Below are 27,757 nucleotides of genomic sequence, written 5' to 3'. Positions count from 1 at the left end.
ATTGACTTCTTTTTGTTGCATGTTTCAATAAATGACCGATCATTTCAAGAATATAGTCAGTCTGTGTTGGGGTAATTCAAAATCACTCACGAAAATCCGTCGAAGTTAGGATATGAAAATTAATCTCGTCTTTGTACGTTCTCTTATTGGATTCTTTATCACTGTCCTCACTTGATGCTAACAAAAGCTCATGTCGTAACGTGTTTATATCACTAAACAAAATTCTACGCCGAGAAACTAGTGTACATACTTGTTAATTAACAGAAGAAAATGAAATCATCTCTTTGCAATATTCATGAAAACTTTTCACTTCATTTCTTTGCACCTTGATTTCTGTACCAATGAAGGAACATAACAGGCTTGAAAAGTGAAAAGATTCCTAACTTTTCACTTTGCAAGCTAAATCTGAAAAGTGATGGTGGAACAAAATCTGAACTGAAAAGTGCAAAGTGAAAAGTTGCAAAGTTCATTCGTGGAACAGGTCCCAGGTCTGTATGACTACTAGTTCAGCGGATGATGAAGAAATCGAAAGAATATATGAAGAGATAGAAGGTTTAATACAATATGTAAAAGGTGACGAGAATCTAATTGTGATGGGAGATTGGTATGCAGTGGTAGTCCAAGGAAGAGAAGGTACAGTAAGAGAATTTGGATTGGAACAAAGGAATGAAAGAAGAAGTTGGCTGGTTAAATTCTGCACCGATCATAATTTAGTCCTTGCTAATACTTGGTTCAAACACCATGAACGATGCTGTATACATGGACAAGACCTGGAGACACAGGAAGGTATCAAATAGACTTCATTATGATTAGGCAGAGTTTTAGAAAACATGTGCTGGATTGCAAAACTTTCCCAGGAGCAGATGTGGACTCTGATCACAACTTGTTGGTCATGAAGTGCCATCTGAAGTTGAAGAAATTGAAGAAAGGAAGGAGTGTAAGGAGATGTGATCTAGACAAGTTGAAAGATAAGAATGTGAGGGATTGTTTCAAGGAACAAATTGCACAAGGACTAACTGAAAAGGCTGAAGGAAACACAATAGAGGAAGATTGGACAGTCGTGAAAAATAAGGTCAGTAGGGCTGCTGAAGAACTGTTACGATGGTAGGAAAGATCAACACGGAATCATTGGATAACTTGGGAGATACTAGACCTGATTGATGAGCGATGAAAATACAAGAATGCCAGAAATGAAGAGGGCAGAAAAGGATACAGGCAATTAACGATTGAAGTGGTTAGAAAGTGCTAGATAGCTAAGGAAGAATGAAGGAGAAGCGCAAGGATGTTGAAGGTTGTATGGTTGTAGGCAACATGGATGCTGCATACAGGAAAATCAAGGAAACCTTTGGAGAAAGGAAATCTAGGTGTATGAATATTAAGAGATTAGATGAAAAACCACTCATAAGGAAAGAAGACAAAGCAAAAAGATGGCAGGAACATATCCAATAGTTGTATCAAGGTAAACACATAGATGATTTGGTTCTAGGAAAAGAAGAGGCTGTTGCTGATGAAATGGGAGACCCAATTTTGAGGTCAGAGTTTGACAAAGCTTTGGGAGACCTAAATATGGACAAGGCACCTGGAATTGATGATATTCCCTCTGAATTACTCGCTGCCTTAGGAGAAACCAGCATGGCAAGGTTATTCCATCTAGTGTGTAAGATGTATGAGACAGGAGAAGTGCCATCAGAGGGAGCTGTGGAAAGGACTGAAAAATGGGCTGCATACCTCTTATGAGGATACATATATTTAAAAAACTGAAGATGTTACAGACTTGAAGTTTGTTATTTTGAATTTCTTTTAAAAATACAGACACACATATTTTTTGTTTTCGGAAAATCCACTGAGGGGGGAGGGTTCTTGAAAAGAAGTGAAATAGGGGTTGAAGTATTTTTATTATGATACTTATCTATATAAATAAAATTGCAACGACCGTGTATCTGTACATTGACTATTTTATCAAAATTTTTGTAGTTATATGTTTCAGGTGTAATAATGACCAGCTGCATATATTTTATCTTTCATTTCCTGAAGGTCCACATTTTTACTCCTCTCCCCAAAATCAAGATGGCGGCACAATTTACTCGACGAAGTGGAAAATTGAAATTTGGCAAAATTATATCTTTTAGCCTGTAACCGACGGAAAAATTCCATGATGTTTACCTTTTTCACTTTTTACCCCCGGAAAATATCGAAATATGGAGGCAGTTTTAATGACGGTGCCGACCTTCATTTCAGGGTATTTCATGGCTAAATGGTAAGTCATAATTTGGTGTGATCTATAACTTTGGTCCTATAACTTTTTGTTCTATTTATGTCCCTTATGCGTTGGATTTGGCTATGTTTCTCGATTGTACATAAATTTTGCAGTTTTTACACTTATAATTCATAGTTTGACACACTTACAGGAAAGACAGAGTCATCAAATTTAGAAGGAACATTGGCCTTCTCAGTAGCCATATGTGAGCCAAATTCTATGCTTCTCGCTGTCACATAAGTATCCGAAAAGTAATGCAGTATGTGGGAACCTTACCCAAATTTCTCTGTATTCAAAGATTCTAACTCAAGCTAACCCATAAATAGAAGAGATACGAGGAAATATAATAGAAATAACCATTTAGACAGTTAAAAGATGTGTCTTATGGTGCAATCCGTGTGTCCAGATAACGTACCGTTCAGCAGCAGTTATTCTGTAAATGACGGTCTGCAATATTGTTACATGCATATACTTTTTGTATGTCGATCTATATCTATATATATTCATTGAAGTTGATTTGTAGCGATCTAGAGGGGGTGTGTCTGTCATTATAATTAATACTTCACAAATTGATATTGACTGTCAGCAGGAGGGTATCTGCTTTTGTAATCAATACTCCCCACATCAACTTTGACTGGCAGTAGGAATGGGGTCTTCTCCAACTCCTGTGTAACTACCCCTATGTAGCATTAGTAAGGAGGGCCTACCATTATAATGAATAATTCCCTTCTCGATTTGACTGGCAGAAAGCAAGAGAGCATGCAATTTTCTACAAAAAAAACCCTACTTAATTATGTCTGGAGGTAAGAAAGGGTGCCTACAATTGTCACAAAATCTCCCCAAATCAATTATGACCGCACAGTAGACAAGGGGGCCCTTCTGTTAAAATGAAACCTTCCCAACTCGATTGTGAATGGCAATATGCAAGTGAGCGTGCCATTATCATTACAACTCCACAACTCGCACTTTACATTGGAAACGACGTTTGCAGACCTCTCCATGCTGTTTCGTGTATAATACTGAAAAATGTGCAATTAAAAAAAAAAAATTATTCACTGCATGTACTGCAATTTACTTCGATATTCAAATACAATGTAGAATACTGTACCATAGCGAACCACGGGTACATTAGCCAGTTATTCTGTATTACTTCTCCCTTGATCGCATTCTAAACTAGAAATACTTTTTGTGTTTGAAATAAGTCATTTGGGCTTTTTTAACATAAGAAAATTAATTTAATCTTTAATCCACATGTGGTTGAGCTTGATCTGAGTAGTTTTTTTTTTTCAGAATTTAGCGATCTACCTCTCTTCTGTAGTGAGTTTAGATGCTTTGGAGTTACTTTACATTGTAATAATTTTCAAGAAAAATAAAGTCCTTTGAAATTTTGGAAACTTTAATTTTAATTTTTTAAATCTATTAATCAATGTTCTACCATGGCTGGCATATTCTTAATGTATTAATGTGACTACTTTTATTGGTTTTATTTGGTCTATATTGATTTTTACCTAACGATCTCCCTACATAAAGATATTAGGAGTTGATATGAGTCCGCCTTGTCAATATTTTTAAAAATAACTGTTTAATACTTATTGTCTGATCAATGATCAAGAGTCTGACTGTCATCAGGGTTTGCAATTCCAGATGTTATCTGGAAAGGTGATAAATGAAATATGATTTTGCCCCCTTATTTACCTGGCTAAACTCAGCCACTGAGCGAGAGATCCCAAGGGGGAACGTTCATTCATGGCTTTCCAATTTTCTAGAAGCATTTAACGGAAAAAGGATTGACGACCAAGCACAAAGAATAATTTTAAAACAACATTTCTGATATTTATTCACATAATCACTTTATAAAAACAAAAATATTCTTGCTGTATTTAAAATGTGTTACAATTTCATCGTGTCATGTACTTGTAGTAGTGAATTTATATAAATCGATGCAGACAATGGTTAGGCTCTGAAAAAAAATATAAACTTAGATTAGGCCTTTACTGTCTTTAAAAATTAAAATTAAAAATATAAACTGAGCCTCCTATAACTCACATTAGTATTTACAAAATCAGCTGGCAGTTATCTCATTTATTATTACAGAAGCAAAGTTGAACTTGAAAATTCCACTTATCTATTAAAGATTTAATACGTGGTCATTTTTAACTAATGATCAGTTACATTACTTTTAACACTCGCTTATGAAATCAGTAGAAATCCTACTACTGAATATGTCTACTTCAAGGTCACAATTAATTATTATTATTATTATTATTATTATCATTAATTGTCATTGAATTATTTGATAACATTTGTCTCTGATAATCACACGATCGTGTTCACAAATCGATGTATTCCATTTGATAAATTCTCAATTTAAACATGACTCTTTTGCTAAATAAATAATATAATATTATTATTATTATTATTATTATTATTATTATTATTATTATTATTCCTTACCTCCCTGGCTTACAAGTTAACTATGTCGTCTATAGACATTTAATTTCTATCTGCACAGCATTTAAAGTCTTTAAAAATCAATTGAAAATTCGTTAATAAATCACTTATAAATCATGTGCCTTTGCTGATTTTTAACCAAAAGATCTTTTGACTAAATCAGCTTTAAAAGAAAATAAATTCAAATCTAGTCTTACTTGGACCTAATCTTAACAAATTTTTCCTTAAAGTACACTTCAATTAAATCAACACTGTGGTAAACCAAGGCTGGAATAATCTGAGTCATCACAGTGAACGCATGACCAGATAAGAGCACATTGTAAAATGAACACTTGAAAATATTTCTAACTACTTCATTCACTCATCTCATTCACACAGGGGTAACACGAATTTTATGTACATTATTTACATACGAATCCTGACTTAATTAGTTATTCCATTATTTTTAAACATGGTCGGGTCAGTAAGATCAAGTAGATGAACTTATGTCCATTAGCATAATCATCTTAATTAGTGACCAGTGATCGAATTGGAGTTATAACTTTCATTAAAACAATCCTTTTAGAACGACGACGTTCCATCTAAATTCCAGAAAATTATTCAAAGATTCCAATAGAATTAAATAATCACCATCACATGGGTTATCAAGTCGCAAACACAAATCCGTGAGCCTCAATCAATTTATTATTATTCCCTACTCTCATGAAATGCATTCAACATGTGCTTAACTTTTATTACAATTCACTCTGTTCTAAAGACACAAGCAACAAATTATTTTAATTACATCCCTCAGGATCACTAATATTCCGGGCGCAATTAATTAACAGAGCACATCAAATATGATATTCGAGAATATCTAACTCAGTTTATGGCTCACGACCATTGAATTACCTTTTTAACCTGGTCTCATACTTGAAAATTATTATTATTCATCATCATCATCATTTCCCTTTATCCAGCTGTAGCCGGGTAGGGGCAAATATGGTCCCTCTCCACTTTCTTCAGTCTTTCCACCACTCCTCTAACACTGTGCCCCAGTCCAGGTTTCTTTCCATAATACTGTGTTGGATTGTATCCTTCCATCTCAATCGTGGTCGGTCACGGCCTCTCCTTCCTTAGATTTGCATTTCCATCACCTTTTTTGGTATTCTTTCGTCACTCATTTGCTTTATGTCCCCAAACCATCTTAGTCGGCTCTTCTCTATTCTATCATTCATTTTTTCCACTCCAATTTGCTCCTGGATTTTCTCGTTCCTTATTTTGTCTCTTCTACTCTTCTGTATCATACTCCTCAAGAACTTCATTTCGGCTGCCTGTATTCGACTCTCATCCTTCTTTGTCATTGTCCAAGTTTCTGCTTCGTAAGTTGTTATGGGTACGTAATACATCTTCTACATAGTATCCTTTGCTTCCATTGGCACATCTTTGTCCCATAACATGTTTCTTACACTATGATAGAAAAAACTTCCAGCTTGAATCCTCTTATTAATCTCAGCATCCAGTCGAGCATTCTCCATTAATTCACTCCCCAGGTATTTGAACGTTTCCAGTACTTCGAGGGGCTTGTCTGCAAGTCTAACCTGACTTTTCCCTTCTTTCTCCCCTCTAATCTTAACAAGAGTTTTACTCTTTTCTACACTTATTTTCAATCCACATTCTTCGATCTTCCCATTCACCACATTCAACTGTTCTTGAACCTTCCTGTCATCTTTTCCCCAAATTACAATATCATCTGCAAATAACATAATGTTCATTTCTCTTCCTCCATATGCTGCTTTTGCTGTTCTCATGATGTCATCCATTACTATTGTAAACAGGATTGGTGATAGAACACTTCCCTGTCTTAGCCCACTAGTTATTTTGAACCAACTTGTCCTGCCAACTTGTGTTTGCACGCAACTACAACATTCCTTATACAATGCCATGATCATTTTTATTAATCCCTGTCCAATTCCTTTTTGCACCAGACTGTCCCAAACTTTAGTCCTGGGGACACTGTCATATGCCTTTTCAATGTCAATGAATGTCATCACCACATCATTCCCGTACTCCCATTGCTTTTCCATTAGTTGTCTCATAATGAAAATGGGCTCTATTGTTGACCCTCCACTTCTGAAACCAAACTGATTTTCCTGTATCTGATTCTCAACCCTCAACCTTATTCTACTTTCCAGTATCCTTTCCATTATCTTAGCAATATGGGATATTAGAATAATTCCCCTGTAGTTCTTCAAAACTTTCTTATCTCCTTTCTTGAAAATTGGGATGATTATTCCATTTTGCCAATCCTCAGGGACCTCCTTATTCTCCCAGACATTCCCAAGAACCCGATATGTCCACTGCAGGCCTACAGCTCCAGCTGCCTTTATCATCTCCACTGAAATATCATCTATTCCAGCAGTTTTTCCATTCTTCATCTTTCTTACTGCCATTTCAATTTCATTCATTGTAATTTCTTTATCTATTTCTTCATCAACTAATTGCCTTTCCTGGTCGTCCATTGAATGACTGTCATCCGTTCTTATGTTCAGCAGCTTCTGAAAACACTCTCTCCTTCTATTTCTGATTTCTTCTGGCTTTGTTAATATTATGCCACCTTCATCCTTCACAAATCTGGTGTTTACTTGATCTCTCTTTTTGTTTCTTAAGATACCATACAGTAATTTCTTGCTGCCCTGCGTATCATCTCTCAATTTGTGTGTGAATAAGGCCCAGTTTTTCCTCTTTTCTTCCTCCACTACTTTCTTGGCCAAATTCTCTGCCTCCACATATTTTCTACTTTCTTCAGTCTTAGATGTTTCCCATGCTTTCCATGCCATTTTCTTTTCCTTCACTTTAATCTTTACCCTATCATTCCACCAGTGTGTCTCTTTGTCTTTTACATTTCCTGATGTTCTAACACATACCTTTTCTGCACATCCAACCAGTGCTTCCTTAAATCTTTTCCATTCATCTTCAACATTCCCCACTTCCGTCCTGGGTACCAAGGGTTTTATTTCCCTTTGAAATTCTTCTTGTATGCTTTTCTCCTTTACCTTCCACACTTTCATAATTTTCTATCTTCTTAATGGAGGTTTTTCAATCTTTCCGACTTTCAATTTTCCTATCACAACTCTATGATCTCCACCAAAGGCTTCTTCAGGCATGGCTGTTACATCTAGAAGGTTCTTCCGGTGTTCTTTCTCTATGATTATATAATCAATCATGGTCTTTGTTCGTCTGTCTCCCCAACCATACCTTGTAATCTTCTGACTGTTCTTCCTAAACCAGGTCTTTCCAACAATCATTTGATTCCTCATGCAAAAATCCACCAACAACTCACCTTCTGGATTTACATTTCCATTTCCAAAGGGCCCTACAACATCTTTCTTTCCTTGTCTTTCCATTCCAACTTGTGCATTTAAGTCTCCCATCAATACCACTTCCTTATCTTCTATCTGTCTCTCCACTTCCTCTAAGAAGTCCTCTAGATGTTCATCTATGCAACCAGTTTGTGGGGCATACAACTGAAATAGATCTTTCATGCCATTTTCAAACTGGAGTCTCATCATCATCATCCTGTCGCTGACGTATTTTGTATATTCCACATATTCTTGGATTTCTTTTCTAAGTATGATGGCCACTCCATTTTTTGCTTCAGGTCCTCCGCTGTAATACAGCCTGTATCCTTCTCTCAGAGGAATCTTCCCTGTACCCCTCTTCTTGGTCTTGCACAGTCCAATATGGCTATATCTTTTTCTATCATGAAGTCGACCAGTTCTTCTGTCTTTCCCGTCAGTGTCAGTACATTTACTGTTGCAATCTTGATGTAGTTTGGTGCTGGTTGTCCATTTATCACAGTTCCCCCAGCACCTGAAGAGCTGCGCGTTGCGCTTTCAGCAGGGTACGCCCTAACCTTTTCCGAGGCACCATATCTGCTTTGTCCATATAGGCTATTGTTACGATGGGCTCGCCACACCCAAAGGCATTTTATACCTACTGCCAGGTTCAAAATTAGGCTGCCCCTAACATGAAGGCAGACGCCTTTCGTAGCCTCTCCTCTGGAGTACAGACGCTACGGGTTTGCCCCTTCTGCCATCTCCACCGTACTGAAGTCCACCTTCTCCGCCGTAGATGCCGTTGAGGTCTTCACTCGTAACCCTGAGCTGGGACCCATACCAGATGTTTCACACCGCGTCAGTGTGCTCTGGGACTCGCGTAGCCCTGGTAGGGCTGCCTCCGAAGAGGGTCCCTACCTGCATTTTTATTATTATCAGTGATTACAGTAGAGTCTCGATTATCCGACCTAAACGGGACCTGGAGTACGTCGGATCACCGAAAATGTCGAATAATACAGAATAACTTTGAAAATGAACTGAAACAGGAAGGCTATACTCTAGTACTAAAACAATGACATGTTTTATGGTACTCTATTTATTGAATTATCAATTCAGTTGTACAGTACATGCAGTATTGAACGAAAACATTATTCCAGATGTCTTATGAAAAGAAACTTTCCTCCACAGATATTAAACTACCTAATGCCGTACAGTTTTTCCACTGATCAAGCCACCCAGCACTGGCAGGAAAATTAGGGTCCCCTTAATTAAACTCCTTCTGGAAATACACAGCCTTTTCCTGCAGAATAGGGCCAGATATTGGCAGGCCCTTTTCCCGGTGTTGAGATAACCAAAGAAATAGTGCTTCACTTACTTTTTCGTATTCACATTTTTTCAATGTTTTTCTCTGCTCTGGTAGAGCACCACTTTTCAATTTCTTCCCTCTGTTTTTTTCCACTCTCCCACTGTAACACATCCAACACCATAATCTGAAGCCACAGTTTGAAGAATTTTCCCTTTGCCCAGTGACTTTAATGCACTCAACTTGTCTCCCATAGAAACAATCACTTTCTTCCATACTCGCTATACTCACAGAAGATATGAAAATTATAATATCCGCACCCAACCAATACTACAATGAACAATGACTGAAGACTCACTGCACCTGTCCTTGAGAGAAAAAAACTGTCCTACCGCCAGCGGTCAGGACAGTACTTGTCCCATGGATGCACCCTCCATACCGGGTGTGCCTGAATTTAGTCTCCACCAAAAGTTCAAATTAAGTCTACCAGTGTCGGATAACACGGAATGTCGGATAAGCAAAGGTCGGATGAGCGAGACTCTACTGTATTAAGTTTATCAGTCCTCCTGAAATTATCATAAAAATGGATGACATGATCCTAAAGAATTGTAAGTAAAGCATGGATGACACTCAATTCGACACTACTTCTCAAAATTAGGTACGATTCCATATCACATTAATTCAAATATCGCACGTAAATCAGATGAAGTTTAACGCGAGGTCAATGTTCTTTACACATAAAAATCCTGCACTTGAGAATCCATTCAAAGATCAACTACAGAAACTACTGTAATAGAGTTCAAAAGTTTCAGTCACACAGGTAACTCGTCTACCTCGCCACCTTTAAGAATGGAAAATGGAAATAAATCAAACTACAGCAAATACTAATAGACTACGATCTAGGGAAGAAAGATCATCTAGTCATTACATAGATGAGAAAGATATTATACAATAAATGTGTACTCAAATGCTAGCTGGTATTCGACTCCTGGCTGAGGTCCAATTCATTCCGGCATTTCACTTTCGTTCACCTTCTCCATGCCAGAATCGCCTTGCATATTTAGCAGCTCATGGAGGCACAGCAGTTGACATCCCACAATGAAATTGTGGTGATTCTTGAAGAAACAAGATTCATGTTGAGGTGTCGACGATCCGTTGAGCTGGGTCTTCGCCACGTGCACGTAGAATTAAGCTGTAACTAACACAACAGGCATTAAAATATGCACACACCTGTCAAAATATTCACTAATCGCGTGGAGAAATAAACTTAACTTGAATCCTCTAAATTTTCAGTACCACTCGGTGAAGTTCTACTTTGAATTACTACGGTCACAAGTAGCAGAGAAATTATCGTCTGTAGGATTTAATTAAGTTCCACGTGGTAACATCAGCATATCAGAGCAGAGCAGAATAAGTAAGTAAGAGAAAGATTTTATATGCGCACAAAGTTTTATACCTTGCGTAGCAGAGAAATTATCGTCCGTAGGATTTAATTAAGTTCCACGTGGTAACATCAGCAGATCAGAGCAGCGCAGAGCAGAATAAGTAAGTAAGAAAAAGATTAATATGCGCACAAATTTTATACCTTTTGGTTCGGGGGTGTGTTTTTTCCAAGGCGATCATTGGTTCACCAGTGTCTCTTTTAATTGGCTATGACTTCCAGAAATTTGTAGATTTAGCTGGCTTCCTGGTCAGGCACGCACGCACACTGTAGCCTCGGGGAACCTGTACGTCACGTGATCTCCCCCTTCACTCGATCGAAAAATAGATCAATACTTGCCCCTTCTGAACCGGTAAAAACCAGCGTGACACAATAACACGGCTCGCTGAATGACAAAATCCAGCTCTTGGCAAGTAATAAAATATGTACCTGTAGCAAATAATCTAAATATGACCAAATTTGATGGGGACATTATGATGAAAAATGAGATTGTGAAATGTGTTTGCCTCAAGATGTTCTCTGGCTGTTATTATACGACATTGAGCCAACCTCGAGTTACAGTTCTAAATGTTGTTTACAAAGGTGAAGATGAGATATGAAAGAAGATTTTATGAAATCTATATATATAAAATAAGAGTTTTGTCTGTACATTGCTCAGAATTTGAAAATAATGGTATTTCTGTATCGGTCATGTCCATAGTAACAAGAAAATGCACTTTTTACTTTTCCGTAATTTCTGTCTGTCTGTATGTATGTATGTATGTATGTACACGCATCACGAGAAAATGGTTGAAGAGAATTTAATGAAAATCGGTATGTGAAGTCGGGGGATGAGCCTCTACAATCTAGGCTATAAACTGAGTGAAATGGTAGTTTAGGGGAAGGTCTAAAATTGAATTCTCAACTATTTATGTTATTAGTGGTCTAATGAAAATCGGTATGTGAAGTCGGGGGATGAGCCTCTACAATCTAGGCTATAAATCATTTTACTCGCGCTGAGTGAAATGGTAGTTTAGGGGAAGGCCTAAAATTGAATTCTCAACTATTTATGTTATTAGTGGTCGTATTTTAAAGAAAATGGATATGCAAAGTTGGGGAATAAATTTCTACAAGCTAAGCTGTCAATAATTGTATTCACGCTGAGAAAAATGGTAGTTTAGGGTAAGGCCTAAAAATTAATTCTCAAATATTGTCATTAGTAGTCCTATCTTGATGAAAATCGGTATGCAAAGCCAGGAAATAAGTCGCTATAGTCTAGGCTGTAAATTATTTTATTCACGCTGAGTGAAATGGTAGTTTAGGGGAAGGCCCAAAATGTAATTCTCAAATATTTATTAGAGGTGTAATCAATAAGTGCTACATAACTAAGGTTGTATAGTGTTAAATTTCCTATTATTCATGTCTTATACATTGTTACCGTACTGGCTATCATCACAAAGATATTCATGAATTTGGATTTTTGTTACTAAGTCCATATCAGCGCCGAGTAACGAGGAAATGGGTAAACAGTATTTAATGAAAATCGGTATGTATAGTCGAAGAATAAGAAACTACAGTTTACGGCATAAAATATTTTACAAATCACAGAGTCGAAAGAAAACTAAATGTGTAGGCCTACAATATAGAAAGCTCATAACGTTGATCAACAATAACGTTACATTGACCATTGTTTGTCGTGATGTGCTTTGTGTCTTCTGTTGCCCCTCATCTCCGGTAGATAGGATTACTGCTGCGTACAGAGTATTTTTTATTTGATTTACGTCGCACCGACATAGATAGGTTTTATGGCGACGATGGGATAGGAAAGGGCTAGGAGTGTCTTAGGCCTTAATTAAGGTACAGGCCCAGCATTTGACTGGTGTGAAAGTGGGAAACTACGGAATACCATCTTCAGCGCTGCCGACAGTGGGGTTCGAATCCACTATCTCTCGGATGCAAGCTCACAGCTGCGCACCGCTAACCACATGGTCAAATCGCCCAGTCGTACAGAGTGTAACAGCCTGCCTGAATATTGATGAGAAGTAGCTGGGGAGTTAGATAACTTTCTTCTTTAGCATGCCATTCCGCTGGTTTATAAATTTTCTGATACTACTGGTACGTAACACACTGGATCATCATAGCATTCGAGCTATTCAATCCCTACTCTGAGGCACTGATTGGAATGAACAGTGTGCATATTTAGCGGAATAAGGGCAGACGAGTGTTCAATGCAATCTGCGGCCTGGTCATCCCAGCTCTGGAACTTTGGACTATTAGATTGGCACCACAATCTAACCGCAGCACTGTTCGTTAAAAGTGATAAAACGTGCGGCTTTCCATTTGATCGAGTATTTTGTATGATAGCATTGTTTTTAATCGCTACATTCATACTTACGTTTTTGTAATGACCTACGTTGATTTCAGTTATGAAAACCACAAAGTCAGTCTTTCTGAGAATCCCGAAGCGAAGCATGGGTACATCAGCTAGTTTTATAATATTGTGAAGAAGGCTTTCAGCCTTATTTCCTCCTAGTTGTTCAGGACCGGGAGTAGGCATTTCCTACATACCCCGCAAACGTTATGGTTTTCCCGTATGTCCTCTGACTGTTAAGGTTGGAAGAAATATTCGACTAAATTGTCTTGGCATTTGCTCATCTGGCGCTATTAGCAAATAGCATAGAAGAAGCAAAATTTCAAGTAGAGGAACTAGAAAGATTAGCAGCAAAGGTTGGGTTGAAAATATCTTTTGAGGAAACTGAAGTGATGCCATCTTTTAAAGTTGACACTCCACATATTATATTAAATAATATTCATAAAGTAAAATTTGTAAATAAATTGAAAATTTTTGCTGAAATTGTCATTTGGAATGCTAATGAAAATAGAGAGTAGAACTCTAAAATGGAGATGAGCACAACAAATTACATGGCCAAGTTACAAAAAAGTCTTTCAATTCATGCTAAATTTGGAATTATAACTCCATCATCAAACCAGAAGCAACATGTGCTGGTGAAACATTATTCAAACTTAATACCCAAGCAACAAAGACAAACTGCAGAATGTGAATAGAAGGATTCTCTGAACAATTATTAATAAAAAAACATCACTTTGATGGCCAGTGAAAACTTTTACCCAATGCATTGACAAGGAAAGTGAATCAATTATTGACACAATGAGAAAACGGAGGATTGCATTTTTTGTACACATACCGTTTGCCAAATTTTAGACTCATAAAACAGCTTTCTGATTTCTTTTGCAATAGTAAAACAAAAAACACTTGGTTTAAAGAAATACAAATGGCTTTGGATGAACTGAAAATTACTACAGAGCAAATTGAAAATAGAGACGAGAAGAAGATTCTAAACAACAAATATTCAAAACTATCACTTAAAACATCCAAACGTAAGCAGTATGTCATATCAGCAGCAGAACGGGCTGCAAGATCGTCTACAATGAAGAAGTTTTGGGAAAAGAAGAAATTATCAAGTTTTAAAAAATGACCTTATTTTTATGTACTTATTTTTTGAAGATTTTATTGTATGGTGTTCCAATGTGGGCATGAACAGTGTAAATAAATAATACATGTAACGTGAACACAGTACATTCTGTTCATCAGCAAAAAATATCTCCTAAAAATCACGTTGTCTTATAGCCGTCATGTATGCTACCAAAATTCGTGAAATGGTACAGCATCCAAGCTATCAATGCCGCTTTAATAATTATATTACCTGAGGTACGTAAACCAGCTGAATGCCACATGGCTGGTTGGGATTCAAATTGATAACTTGTCGTGAGTTGGATGTAGCTATCCATGGTTGCCTTGAGCGGACCCCTAGTGAGGTACCTACTTGGTTCTTTCCATGGCTGGATATACGGTTAGATCTACTCCATGGATCCAAGGTGAACATGGATGCCTGTGTTCATTGGAGGAATTTCTAGGACTTTGTTCACTAGTATCCAAACACGCATCGTGTCTTCACTGATGATTCTAGGAAAAATGTTGGATGATCTTTCGTCTCTGATAATATTAGCATGAAGATCTTGCTTCCTTGCATATAACTTGCCACCATGTATATCTCGCACCCCATTTTTAACTTTTGAAATTGCAGGAAAATATCCCCACACATAACTTGCATTAATTTCTGACGTCATAAAGACATAGAATACATACACAAAATAAAGTTTGGGTATTCTGTGGACGTGCCTATATTAACCCTTACCCCTCGTCTGTTGGGTGAGTCCCGACATTACTATATCCCCTTTCCAGTCATGTATCGGGCGAGGCCCGACGTGACATTTAATCGCCCGCCGCTCGTCTGCCGACTCTTTACAAAGTAAAGTATTGGAACGGTGTTTTTTAATAACCGAGTTTGAAATTTTTTACATTCTGTACTCCAATACGGCTATAATAATGAGACTCATAACATGTAATGCCGACTCTTAGCCAACAAAATACACGATGCTATACTATATATACTGCCATCTTTTGATTCAGCATGGAACATTGTAAAATCCAGATACTATTTGACAGTCAGTTATTTAGATGGCAGTGTAGACGTCAGCTGTGTCCAGTCCACTCACGCACGCAAAGGCTCGAATAATAGTAAACAAACATGGTTGCCATGTGCTCTCTTAGTCATGTGCAGTGTACTGTTCAGTGTTGTATGTCAGGTAATTCTACAAAACCCCAGTAATTTCGCACCTCTACTCCTTCCTTGCTCCCTAAAGAATATATCTAATAGTTTTGAAGGATCCTACAAGTGAACTGCCGATGGTCAGCTTGTGTACCGTAACCCAACGTGTAGCTGATGCTGACGGCTGGCGCAATTGTTAGTCAGCAGATCCTGATTTCAAGAAATCACAGTTTACAGTGGTTTCAGGCTACAAAACACCGTGAGGTGTGAAACCAGAAACTGATTTGGAGATTTTCAGTTGCTTTTTACCGATAATTTGTTCAGTGAAATTACTAACGAAACCAATTGGTATGTGATAGCGATAGTAATAATAATAAAAATGTAAAATAATGTGTCTTAAATCGCACATATTGCTTTTATTTGCTGCAGTATAGCTTGCTGTAAACGTTTATAGACTAAATACATCATTTAAGAGCAAGTGCTATCTCCAAATTCATGAAAGATGAATTCAGGTCATTTAAGATAGAAATTCACATTTAAAATAAAAGTAGTAGAGACAACACAGAGAACTTTAATTCGAGGGGTAAGGGTTAAATATACAAACTGTACCAATTGCTGTTACAGTACTTTGTTCGTGACAGTACAAGAAGAAGCTGCATTTCTTGCTACCTGCAGAACGGTTGAGGCTAGCCGTTGTAACAAAAATACCTAGCTCGCAAACCCTCACCCCAAGGCCGCATTCCTAGCCAGTCAGTCACACTCAGCTATCCCTCTCACTCTTCCATCTTTGTCAGTATGCTTATCGCTACGCGTCAGGCAGAGCTGATTACGTGAACTGGGACTGTTTCTCTGTCCAGGCAGTCAAGTGATTACGGTATTAGGTATCGTTCATCTATTGTGTTGTCAACAAGTGCCAGTATTCTGTCTGCAAGTTTCGTTCTTGTTTCTCAGTTAAGTTTTCTTGTGTAGGTCGATCTTTAAGTTATGGAGAAACGTGGGAGTTATACAGTTGAGTTTAAACTCAAAGTGGTAAAATATGCTGAAGAACATGGTAATAGAGCTGCCGGCGAGAATTCAGTGTGACTGAGTTTAATGTTCGCTACTGGCGTAAACAGAAAGCTGCGCTAGAATCCACCAACCGAACACGTAAGGTATTCAGAGGACCAAAAACTGGAACGAGAGCGCAGCGGCTTTTACAGTACCTGTGATTAGTAGCACTATATGAGCGACACCATGGGATGACGGAACCCATGGTTCTGGCTTGCCTATGGTTAGTACCCACTGTATGAGCAACACCACGGGAAAGTACGAGTCCGTGTGGTTAGTACACTTATGTGATGAATACCATAGGTTTGCGTTGCCTGTCAGTGGCGCCGCAATGTGCGAAACACAGTAGGTCTGTAATACATCTGCAAAATACCGCGAGACTACGCTACTCTTGATTAGTACCACAACATGACAAATACCATGGTTCTACTTTTCTAGCGAAAAGGGGCCGATGACTTGGATTTTGGACTCCTTTCGACTACAAGCATCATCGATTCAGTATCGTGCTATAGAAGCACTGTAATACTATTGTTTTATGCCAGCTTCTGTGCATGTGAGGCACTGTGGGTCAGTTCCACTGATTGTTTTTAATTCATATCCATCCATTCATTCTTTGTCTTCACATTTTAAATTGTGGCCAGGGGAGGATTTTGGGTTTTAATTTGTCATTTCATTTCGTACAATTAGGGGCCATGACCTAGATATTAGGCCCCTTTAAACAACAAGCATCAATCAATCGTCAGTCAAACGTCGATATGCCATGCAACCCCAACATCAACAAGAAGGGAGAATCTAGTGTGCTTGTACGTACAACTGGGTGTGAAAAGCAGCATTGCACTATCATGCTGTAACGGATCCAACACCCGATATAGATAATTAACAACAATTGCACGCTGGACGCTGGGCTTCGAAATTAAATGTAATTTGAAACCGAATTTAGATCTAAAAAGCACTAAACTTAATTTAATGAGACTATCCCGGTCTTGAGGTATAAGGATACTGACCATTAAATACCATGTGGAAAAACATAGGGAATCTACTAAAAAGTCAATTATTTAACGATGCAAAAAGAAAAAAGTTTTATTCCAAAAAAAGATGTAATTGCGTAAAAACGAGTTTTTACCAAAATTAAAAAATTACTGACTGAGATTACAATTCAATACTACACGCGCGGACTTGTGATAACAGGGATAACTAATGCTCACCACAGGTTTTCGTTGTCTGCTTCCGTGGTTGATAGTTGTCGTCCCTCTTCCAACAGAATCATCCTCGTCATCTGCTTCATGGAATGGATTCCACCCTGAATCTATCACTCCCTATTTTGCTGAGTACCAAAAACATAGTACCAGCCTTACAATATGAAATTCCACATCGGAATTAATTGAATAGGGAGAACGGAAACATCCAGTCCTTCTATATTATGTGAACTTGTCTTTCTAAATAATCTGAGTAAGTCTCACAGAGCCGATAAGAAATGTTGAGTATAAGCACATCGTAAGCGATGCACTCAGATAGCAGAGTGCCTCTCTAAAAGCCCGTGGACTACCTGAGAATGGAGGCTCAAGAAAGCTGGTTGCAGAATACAGAATGCAGAATCTAGAATCAGAATGAAATTCACCACGCTGTGTAGATCTATATAAATCCTCTTCCTATTCCCACTTCCTCCCTTGATGTCACATGACATCTCGTTCCACTGAGAGCCGATATACGTCACCACCCTGTCGATATATAGATGAAGTGTCTGTCCTTGACAGAAAAAGCCCTCCTGATAGGAGCACGTGATATGGGGGTAATTTAGCGTCCCAGCAACGAAATTATGTATCTTCCTGTTGCTGTTGCGTACGTTTCCAAGAACCATCCAAAATTAACCTTCCTGGGCTATTGCGAGACACCAAGTAGCCTGTTAGCACAAGACCTGTTTTGACATTACCATGGAATTTTCTAATATATTACAATTAAAAATTAATATTACAATTAAAAATTATTTCTCGTTCTTACATACAATTACATAAATGATGATGGACGTTACTAATGAATAAAATTACATATGATACATGATACATATATACACAATTAATTCGGGTGAGCAATCAAATTATGTAAATGGCGTGGCGACCACGATTATTACAATGCTAGCAATAACTGCAGATGGAAGAAAATTGCCACCATACGTTATTTTCAAAAGAAAAACAGTGCCTAAAGCAAAGTTGCCCAAAGGCATTCATGTACAGGTTCAAGAGAAAGAATGGATGGATACAACTCTTGTCCAGAACTGGGAACATACGTTGTGGGGACCACGGCCAGGGGCACTGCTTTGACGCCCAGTGATGCTAGTGTGGGACAGTTTCCGCGGACACTTGGTGGAAGATACGAAGAAATGTCTTCAGAAAATGAATACTGATCTCATTGTAATTCCTAGTGGACTCACACATTGTCTTCTGCCCTTGGACGTTTCTGTCAACAATCCCTTCAAGGACAACATACGTAAATTGTACGCCGAATGGATGGCAGGAGGGGAGCATGAGTTGATGCCAGCAGGCAAAGTAAACAGGCCGTCAGTTGAACTCATGTGTGACTAGGTTATGCGGGCATCGGTTATGGTGTAGACAGACGTTATTATGAAGAGTTTCTTGGAGACGGGCATTGCAAATGCATTGGATGGAAGTCAGGATGATGCAATATGGGATGGTGACCAGAATGATACACGCAATAATAGCTTGGAGACTGAAGGCAATGACAATGAATAGAGTCAGTATGCCAGTTGTCTTGTTTCAATAGCCTAATGCCAATATTAGGTTTTTGGGGGGGGGGGGGGGAGGGGGGGAATACGATCTTTTGAACACAAATCCCTGCATATGTCACGCACTGAAAATGTTCACACTTATTTTTTGTCAAAAACGTGTGAGTTATATGCGAGCAAATACGGTATTTTCTGTAGCGTATATACTGTGGAGCTCATCGCCATCTTGGAAGCTCTTAAGTTTTTGCTTTGTGAAGAAACAGGCCACTTTATCGCGTGTACTGATTCTTTGAGTTCTCTACAGCCTATTGATACCTGTTTCCCACAACACCCCACTGGTGCAGCAGATTCTAGACCTTCTAGCTTGGTTGTGCGTTGCTGGCACCAGAATTGTCTTCACGTGGCTTCCAAGCGTCATTGGGATTATAGGAAATTAACTTGCAGACCAAGCTGCAAAAGAAGTGGTACTTTTACCAGCAAGATGGTTTTCCATGGTTTCTCATTTTCACACAAGGCAAATGCCGGGACTGTACCTGCTGGAGATATTTGTTCTTGGTTACATTGAACCATCTTGGCGTCCTGAGAATCAGAGTGGCTAGCTGTCCAGACTCCCAACACGCTGAGAGCAATTAAAGAGACAACTGCCTTGTGGTAATCCTCTTTCTGGCTTTCATGGAGGGAGGCCATAGTTTTGAGTAGGCTGAGGATAGTTCTTGGAAGATCTATGCACTCTTACTTCCTAAAGTGGGATACCACCCAGCCCATTGTGTTGTGATTCCATATTCACTATGGCCCATATCCTCACCGAGTGCGCTGATCTTTCTGGCCTAAAACGGAACCTTGGCCTACAAGAGGCGCACTGGAACTCGTACTAGCTGATAGTGGGAATATTGCTGATATCACCATTCACTTTGTGTGAGAGTGGATTAATCAGAGGGATATAAATTTCATGTATTCTGTATCCTTTTTGGCTGAAGATAATTCATTTTCAAATTCCTCCATTGAGTAAATAGTTTTATATTGTTTTCATTTGTGTTTCCAATTTGTTCAGAGAGGATGGTTACCTATTCATAGTTGACTTCCTTTAAGAATAATATCACCACCACCACAATATCCAGGTCCTCTTTACGCCGACTTCATGCTAGCCTCTGAATACTAAGTTGTGCTGCAAACCCGTACCCTATAATGGAATGATTTATTGGTACAATAGGGGCTGGAGCTAAAGAACAGAAAACTAAATGTATCAAGTCACATCCTCATAAAGGTTTGAACAATCGAAGTCGATGGTGAAGACCTGCGACGAGTGTCAAAGTATGAAAATTACCATTTCATTAGGAAGGTGACTTAGGATTAACATAGCTGGAATGAAGTGGCAAATGATAATAGGCATCATCTGTGATTGTGAGATGAAAACCACAAAAAACTGAAGATCCCTTGCTCAGTCGTCTGTCCTGTTGCACTGTATGGGGCAGAATGCTGACTGTGTCTTGTGGAAAGAACAATGGTCAGCTGGTATTACTAGACTGGATAATAGCTATAATTTTGCATTCGGGAGATAGTGGGTTTGAACCCCACTGTCGGCAACCCTGAAGATGGTATTCCATGGTTTCCCCATTTTCACACCTTAATTTAGACCATGATCATTTCCTTCCCACTTCTAGCCCTTTCCTATCCTATCATCTTCATAAGACGTAACTGTGTCAGTGCAGTGTAAAGCAAATTGTATTAAAAAGAATATATATTTTAAAAAAAAGGATAGATCGGATTGTGTTTCTAACATCGACATCAAGAAATTGGGTGAAAGTCAACTGTGATGTTTTACTTATGTACTGCAGTGCAAAAGCATTTACTAATATAAGATAGGCTGCATGTAAGAGTGGGGATGTGAATCATGTTGTTTTGTTCCTTAAATCAACAATTACCACAGCACACTAGAAGTCAAAATTGTCAGAAATAGGCCTAGGACATGACATGAGCAACAATGAACTGAGACTACACTGTGTGAAGAGTAAAACGACACCATATTGTAGTCCACTCCCAAGCCAGAAAGTGGAGAGGATGATTACCTCGTTGTACTTCCTCTTAAAACAAAAATCACCACCACCACCAGAAAGTGGACTTTTCCATTCTCTTTCCTGAAATGATTACCACTCGCCTGCAGATTTAGCACTCTTGTAATGTCTGCCATTTACCGTATTTATTTATTTATTTATTTATTTATTTATTTATTTATTTATTTATTTATTTATTTATTTATTTATTTATTTATTTATTTATTTATTTATTTATTTATTTATTTATCTGGAAGTACACAGGTTTTACACCCAATTAAGTACCTTCTTAACATTCATTATCAATCTATATCTATGAAGTTAAAATTTAACTAAAACAAAGTTAATAATCAACAAAAAACAAAATGAATATTAACATTATATATGATACCATTTACAGTTTAAAATAAATCAAAAATGCACTTAGAAATCACATGGTAATACAAAGCAAAATACAAACAAACTTAAAACACAAATGAGTACATGGGGAAACATGATAAATACCAGAAAGAAAGAATTATAAAAAAATTAAAAATTGTAAAGGCAGGCTTCTAGTTTGTTATTGAATTCATTATCTGATTCAGTGAATGTTTCGAATTCTTTTGTTTACAGTGTTACAAAGCGACATTTTTACGAAAAGTGAATTTGATGCAATGTTTTAGACGTTTGGACGTGAAATAATTGGTGCTGACGTGATCTGCAGAACATTCAATGAAATGCATTTTGTCCAGGAAATCAGATCATCCTATTACAATTTTTCTTCGTATTTTTATAGAAATTAAGGATTGTCTGGTTTTCAATGAAGCTAATTGAAATAAGATAACATAGGAACTTATTCTGTACAATTTCAATAGCATTCACTTGTTTCTTTGTATATGGGCTTCGTATAATTACAGAATATTCCAGTATGCTCCTTACTAATAAGGTACTGGTAACATATAATTTATTTGGTACAGAGGGCTGTGTAAAAGGTCTCGAATTTTTTATTAAAAAATCCTAGCATTTGGTTAGCATTCTTTATTATTGTATTGATATGGTCGTTGAATATTAGCTTACCATCAAAAATTATATCAAGGTTCTTAAACGTTAAAACCCTATCCAGTTTTGCCCCGCGTATATGACAGGTTGAGACTTCAAATTCCTTCCTCCTGGTAAATGTCATGTATGTACATTTACTAACATTCAAGCACACATTATTAATATCGCACCAAAAAAATGACATTACCCCTCTTCTTTGTGGTTGCTAATGTATTTGGAAGTTTCAAATCAACTGCAAAAAGTAAACAGTTTGTGGCAAATTTTTGTCTGGTAAAACATTAATGAGAATTAAAAACAAAAGTATCCCAGAAGCACTGATAAAATTATCTGTTATTTCATTGTTAAAAGAAACTGCTGTCTATTTTTAAAATATGAACCCATTAACTGTAACAAATTTTTACGAAAACCAAATTTATACATCCTTATAATTAAAATTCTATGATAGACTTTCTTCTTCTTGTTTTATGACCATATAGGATCACTTTAGTCAGTCCATCATTCAGATCTCTTTGAAGGGATTGTTCGGGCTTTGCAGTCCTCCCAGTACTTCTTCAGACGGTCTGATCTCCGTGCCCTTTCCTTGGTTGAAAATGTCCGTGTTGTGGGTTTGTGTTGTGTAAGGGTAAAGCGGAGGTTTGTATTCTTGAATTTTGTATTCAATTTTATCTTATTTGTGGTGTCTTCTGTTGTAAGCCCTATTTCCTTCAGATCCTCTCTTACTTCTCTGATCCATTTACATCCTGTTGTGGTATTTTTTGAGACAAGATTGTGTTGTACTAGTTGTTTCAGAAGTCTCGAATCCTGCATCCTCATGACATGTCCAAAGAATCCCAGTCTCCTCTTACACATAGTATTAAAAGTTTTGAAATAAAGATAATGTTGGAACTTATTTTGTACAATTCAACTTTATTAAATGCTTTTTCAAAATCCATATATCAGTCCTTCCGTTGATATTAATTGTATCATACAAATTTTGTGTATAGCCCAAAGAATTGATCACTGATAACTGATCTGTTGGGTATAAATCCTTGTTGAAATTGAGATAACGCAATCTTAACATGGTTATAAATCTTATTGTGCAATATATGTTTGTATACCTTAGCTATGGCTGGCGTTGATAATGCACACTGGACAATAAATATGTATCATTACAAAACTGCCTGTCTTAAAAATGGGTGGAATTTGAGCTATTTTCCATTTCTCGGGAAAGGATGAAGTGCGAATAGAAAAATTAAATGAATTGATTAGCCAATGAATCAGCACAAGCTCTAATTATATATGGTGGTATGCCATCAGGACCACTCAATCTTTTAGGCTTTAGTTTACCATTGATAGTCTTTTTCACCTCTTCAACAGATAACTCACTGACACATGACATCTCATCAGAGGGAAATGGAGAATGTCATCCAGAGCCAAATTATCCAATTTATAATTAAAATCTGATCTAAAGTAAACTATCGAAAAATATCAAGCAAAACCGTGAACAACAATACCGCCCTTGTAGCTCTCGCCATTATACTCAAACGTAGTTCCTCCTGATGTCGTGAATTGCTTACTTTTAACATGCATCCAGAAATGTGTTATACGACATTTTAAAGTAACCTCTACTTCATTGATGTAATTTTGATATGTGGAATTTATTTTTGCTTTCAAGTCAGATCTGAGTTGTTTGAATCGATCATCATAGTACCTGTTCGGCTCCATGGCTAAATGGTTGGCGTGCTGCCCTTTGGTCACAGGGGTCCCGGGTTTGATTCCTGGCAGGGTCAGGAATTTTAACCATAATTGGTTAATTTTGCTGGCTGGCGGGCTGGGTGTATATGTCGTCTTCCTCATCATGACACCCAGGTCGCCTACGCGAGTCAAATCAAAAGACCTGCATCTGGCGAGCCGAACTTGTCCTCGGACACTCCTGGCACTAAAAGCCATACGCTATTTCATTTATCATAGTACCTGGAGAACTTCCTCTTTTTGGCACACTTCCTTTTCTTCTTTTGATTACCTGAATGATATCGTGATTAAATCAGCCTGGAAATTTTGACTTTTTTTAAAAATTACATGACCCTAAGTATGCTTTTATCAACCCAGGCGAATTGGCCATGCGATTAGGGGCGCGCAGCTGTGAGCTTGCATCCGGGAGATAGTAGGTTTGAGCCCCACTGTCGGCAGCCCTGAAGATGGTTTTCCGTGGTTCCCCATTTTCACACCGGGCTGTACCTTACTTAAGGCCATGGCTGCTTCCTTCCCACTCCTAAACTTTTCCTACCCCATCGTTGCCATAAGACCTATCTGTGTCGGTGCGACATAAAAAGAAAAATGTTAAAAGAAAAAAGCAAATATCGAACCATCTCTATATTGACGAGTAAAAGAAATACACAGCCTGATCAGTGTTCTGATTCGTATACAACAGGTTCCAATCAATATCTCTTAACTCATAATACAGTTGTAGAAAATCCGTTTTCTTGAAATCGTACTATTCTCAATTTATATTTTTTGGTAATAAACACCTCTTTAATGGAGCTAATGATAAATAGAGTGGAAGGTGGTGTAAATGTTTAGAGACAAGAACAAATTCCTCACATTCCACGTCAACTATGAAATTAGCCAGTACAAGATCCAGCATCCTAGAATTGTAATTAAGAATATTATTGTACGACGTTAAACTTAAATATGATATAAATTGACCCTATCTTATACCAGTCACAGTTCCTTCTGTAAAAGAATAACCAGTACCATTTAATTCAGGAAGATTGAAATCACCCACAATAATGCAGTCCGAAATCATAAGATTGTCATTGCTTTCTAAATAATCAAAGTAGTCCTGATACACTGTTAATGATGTTGGGCTATAATGTATACAACATTTATAAATAACTTCCTGTTATTATTGTTATTTGAGATACAAATAGTAAGTGATTCACAATGCTGTTTAGAGTAATTGGATAATAGTTTTGCCTTAAAACTCTTTGACGGCAATCAAGACTCTAAATATCTACTGTCAAATAATTCACTATCATATATACTATTTGATAGAGAAGTTTCAATCAGTCCAACATATCGTACGAAGAGCACAGGAGGTTTTGGATAAATATATCAACCTTATTTTAAGCCCCCTTACATTTTGATAATAAACAAAAAAACTCATTATCATGGCTCATGAAAAATCAAAGTTGAAAGAGTAACAACATTAAGATGAAAAAATTACAATTTATCCAAATCTCCCTCACAACGAATAGCATGCACTTAACTTCCATCAGTCTTCCTCATCAAAATTTTGCTAATCCTGTTCACCCACAGATACTTATATTCTGTATCACGTTACAGTTGTTTAGCTTTAGGAAATAGAATTTGCCTATTTAGGAGCTAATGACTGATTAATATATATAGGACTAGGGACGGAAAGACCAAGACGAGTTGTGGACAAATTCCTTCTGATCTTACGTTTTTCCATGATCTGTTCCTTATAACATCTACTATATTTTACAATAATGCCACGAGTTGGACAATTAACTTTTTCCAGCCTATGACACACATAATAGCATCTTTTATTTTTACGTCTAGTGCCTTGGCAACACTGATGACAGTCTGACTGACATTTTCATCCGGTACTTCTGGAACACCGTGTGTCTCGAGTGTGTTAATCCTAGAATATTTCTCGTTGTCATCGCACCTAATTTTAAGTTCACTGAATGCTTTTGCAAGCCGATTGTATTCTGATAGTAAGTTATCAACAATATTTTGCTGTCTATTAATTATTACCTGCTGATTACCTAGAATTCATTTGTGCTTGTTCAGCCTTTCGTGACGCACATCAATCGATTTACCTAACTTATTCTATTTCACTAGTTTTCTTCAGTGTTGCCATGTTTTCAGTTAAAGTTAGCAGCAGTTTATGAATGTCCCCATCTGATGGTGCCGATGCAGGTAACTGCACTTCTTCTTGCATACCCCTACGCTGCTGGGAGTTGCACTGGTCACATCTCCATGTTTGACCCTGGAATTTAAAAAATTTTACATCTTGATCATTAAGGTTCACACACTTACTATGAAACGAACTGCTACAGGTTGACACTCAATTTTAAATACTATGCCCTGCCTAGGTACCACTTTCCCACACTTTGCACAGGTACTCATATTTATTCTTGAATGTAAAATTAACCTATAGGCAAGTGATATGAGTAGTGTATTGTGACTCTGGTACCACATGTTCAAGTTACCTTGACTAGATATATCTAATCAAAACCAAGGACAGTATACATGTGTCGTGACCCCTCAAAAGCCCATTAAACTACCTTGATGTCTTTATTTACATACATTTAGCCTTCACTTTTGTCTTAATTAATGCGATCCTTCCACTGTCTGCTTTCCTTTCCGTGAGATTCAAATTTATTGGGGCTGAGTTGCTGTGCTGTGCTAGCATTTGAATCTCGAACTCCTCACACGTGTCCAAACATGGCACACTATGGCAGGAATGTTAGTGGAGGGGATTATAACGTCACTAGGCCTAGTTGCTTTCCACTCATGCACTGAAAGCTGCTTGTCAGAACGACGTTAAGCTATGCACCATGGTTTTAGCACATAAATAGTGGGTGCAGAATAGTCCAAGGAAAGACTGGTGCGTTTGTCCTTGAGTGTCGTGTTTGAGTCGGAATGTATACAGCGTGAAGTTTTTTATTATCAATCTCTTAGGGAAAGTGGATCCCATTGCTCTAACAGCCTCTGCAGACACCTTCCTAACGATAGCCACAGAAAGGCGAAAACATTCACATCCTGTTCCATGTGCCCGTGTGATATAAATGTTTCTCATGGAGGAAGAACAGATGCCAAGGGTGAGGAAAGGGTATTTGTTTATGACAGACCAAAATTGAAAGCTGGTTCTTTACCGACTATTTTCAATGGATTTTCTGCTTATTCCTTCGGGGGGGGGGGGTAAGCCAGTTAAAGGAAATCATCCTGTTAATACAGCCTTGGTGCTTGAAGAAAGAAAAAAGACGTTGAGGAAAACATTTACAAAGGCAGCTGCAAATGATAAAATTAGTGACTTTCAACAATGTGTGCAGGAAATTTCTGGTTAGCTAACTGATCTTCAAATTGAAAAGGGGGGTGGGAGGCATAGTTCTAAACTGTTCAATATCTAAGATAAAATTCTAAAAGTAATTTAATTGTAAAGTCCACCTGTTCAATACATGTTTGCCATTTGATAAAGGGTCTGTCTAAAAAGCTACACAGGACATGTTTCGACCCAGCCTAAAAATCATCATCAGCTAAAGTAGCACAAAGATGAAAGACATAAAAAACCATACCTGCTAATTATTCTGTTTTTTTTTTCATAAAATGTACGGATTTTGAGTGTGTTTTACAGTTGTATGGATGGACAACGTTATTGTATGGATTTTGAATATCTGCGCTTGTTTTCACTTTCTGCAGTCAAATCGGATTTGTTTGACTTTCGATAGTAGCTAGTAATACGAGATGCAGTGTTTGACATTCGCCCGGTAAATG

At 37.6% G+C, this 27,757-nt stretch overlaps 1 protein-coding gene across 1 annotated transcript in view; it reads left to right on the top strand.

The window, feature by feature from the left end:
- msl-3 (male-specific lethal 3) overlaps positions 1-27,757 on the top strand; it is a 222,170-nt gene that overhangs the window by 15,677 nt on the left and 178,736 nt on the right. The window lies entirely within an intron of this gene.

Source organism: Anabrus simplex, chromosome 3 (assembly GCF_040414725.1).
Source record: "Anabrus simplex isolate iqAnaSimp1 chromosome 3, ASM4041472v1, whole genome shotgun sequence".
NCBI classification, from domain to species: Eukaryota; Metazoa; Arthropoda; class Insecta; order Orthoptera; family Tettigoniidae; genus Anabrus; species Anabrus simplex.
The sequence above is the reverse complement of the archived record's forward strand: the minus strand, read 5'-3'. Positions and strand labels throughout refer to the sequence as shown.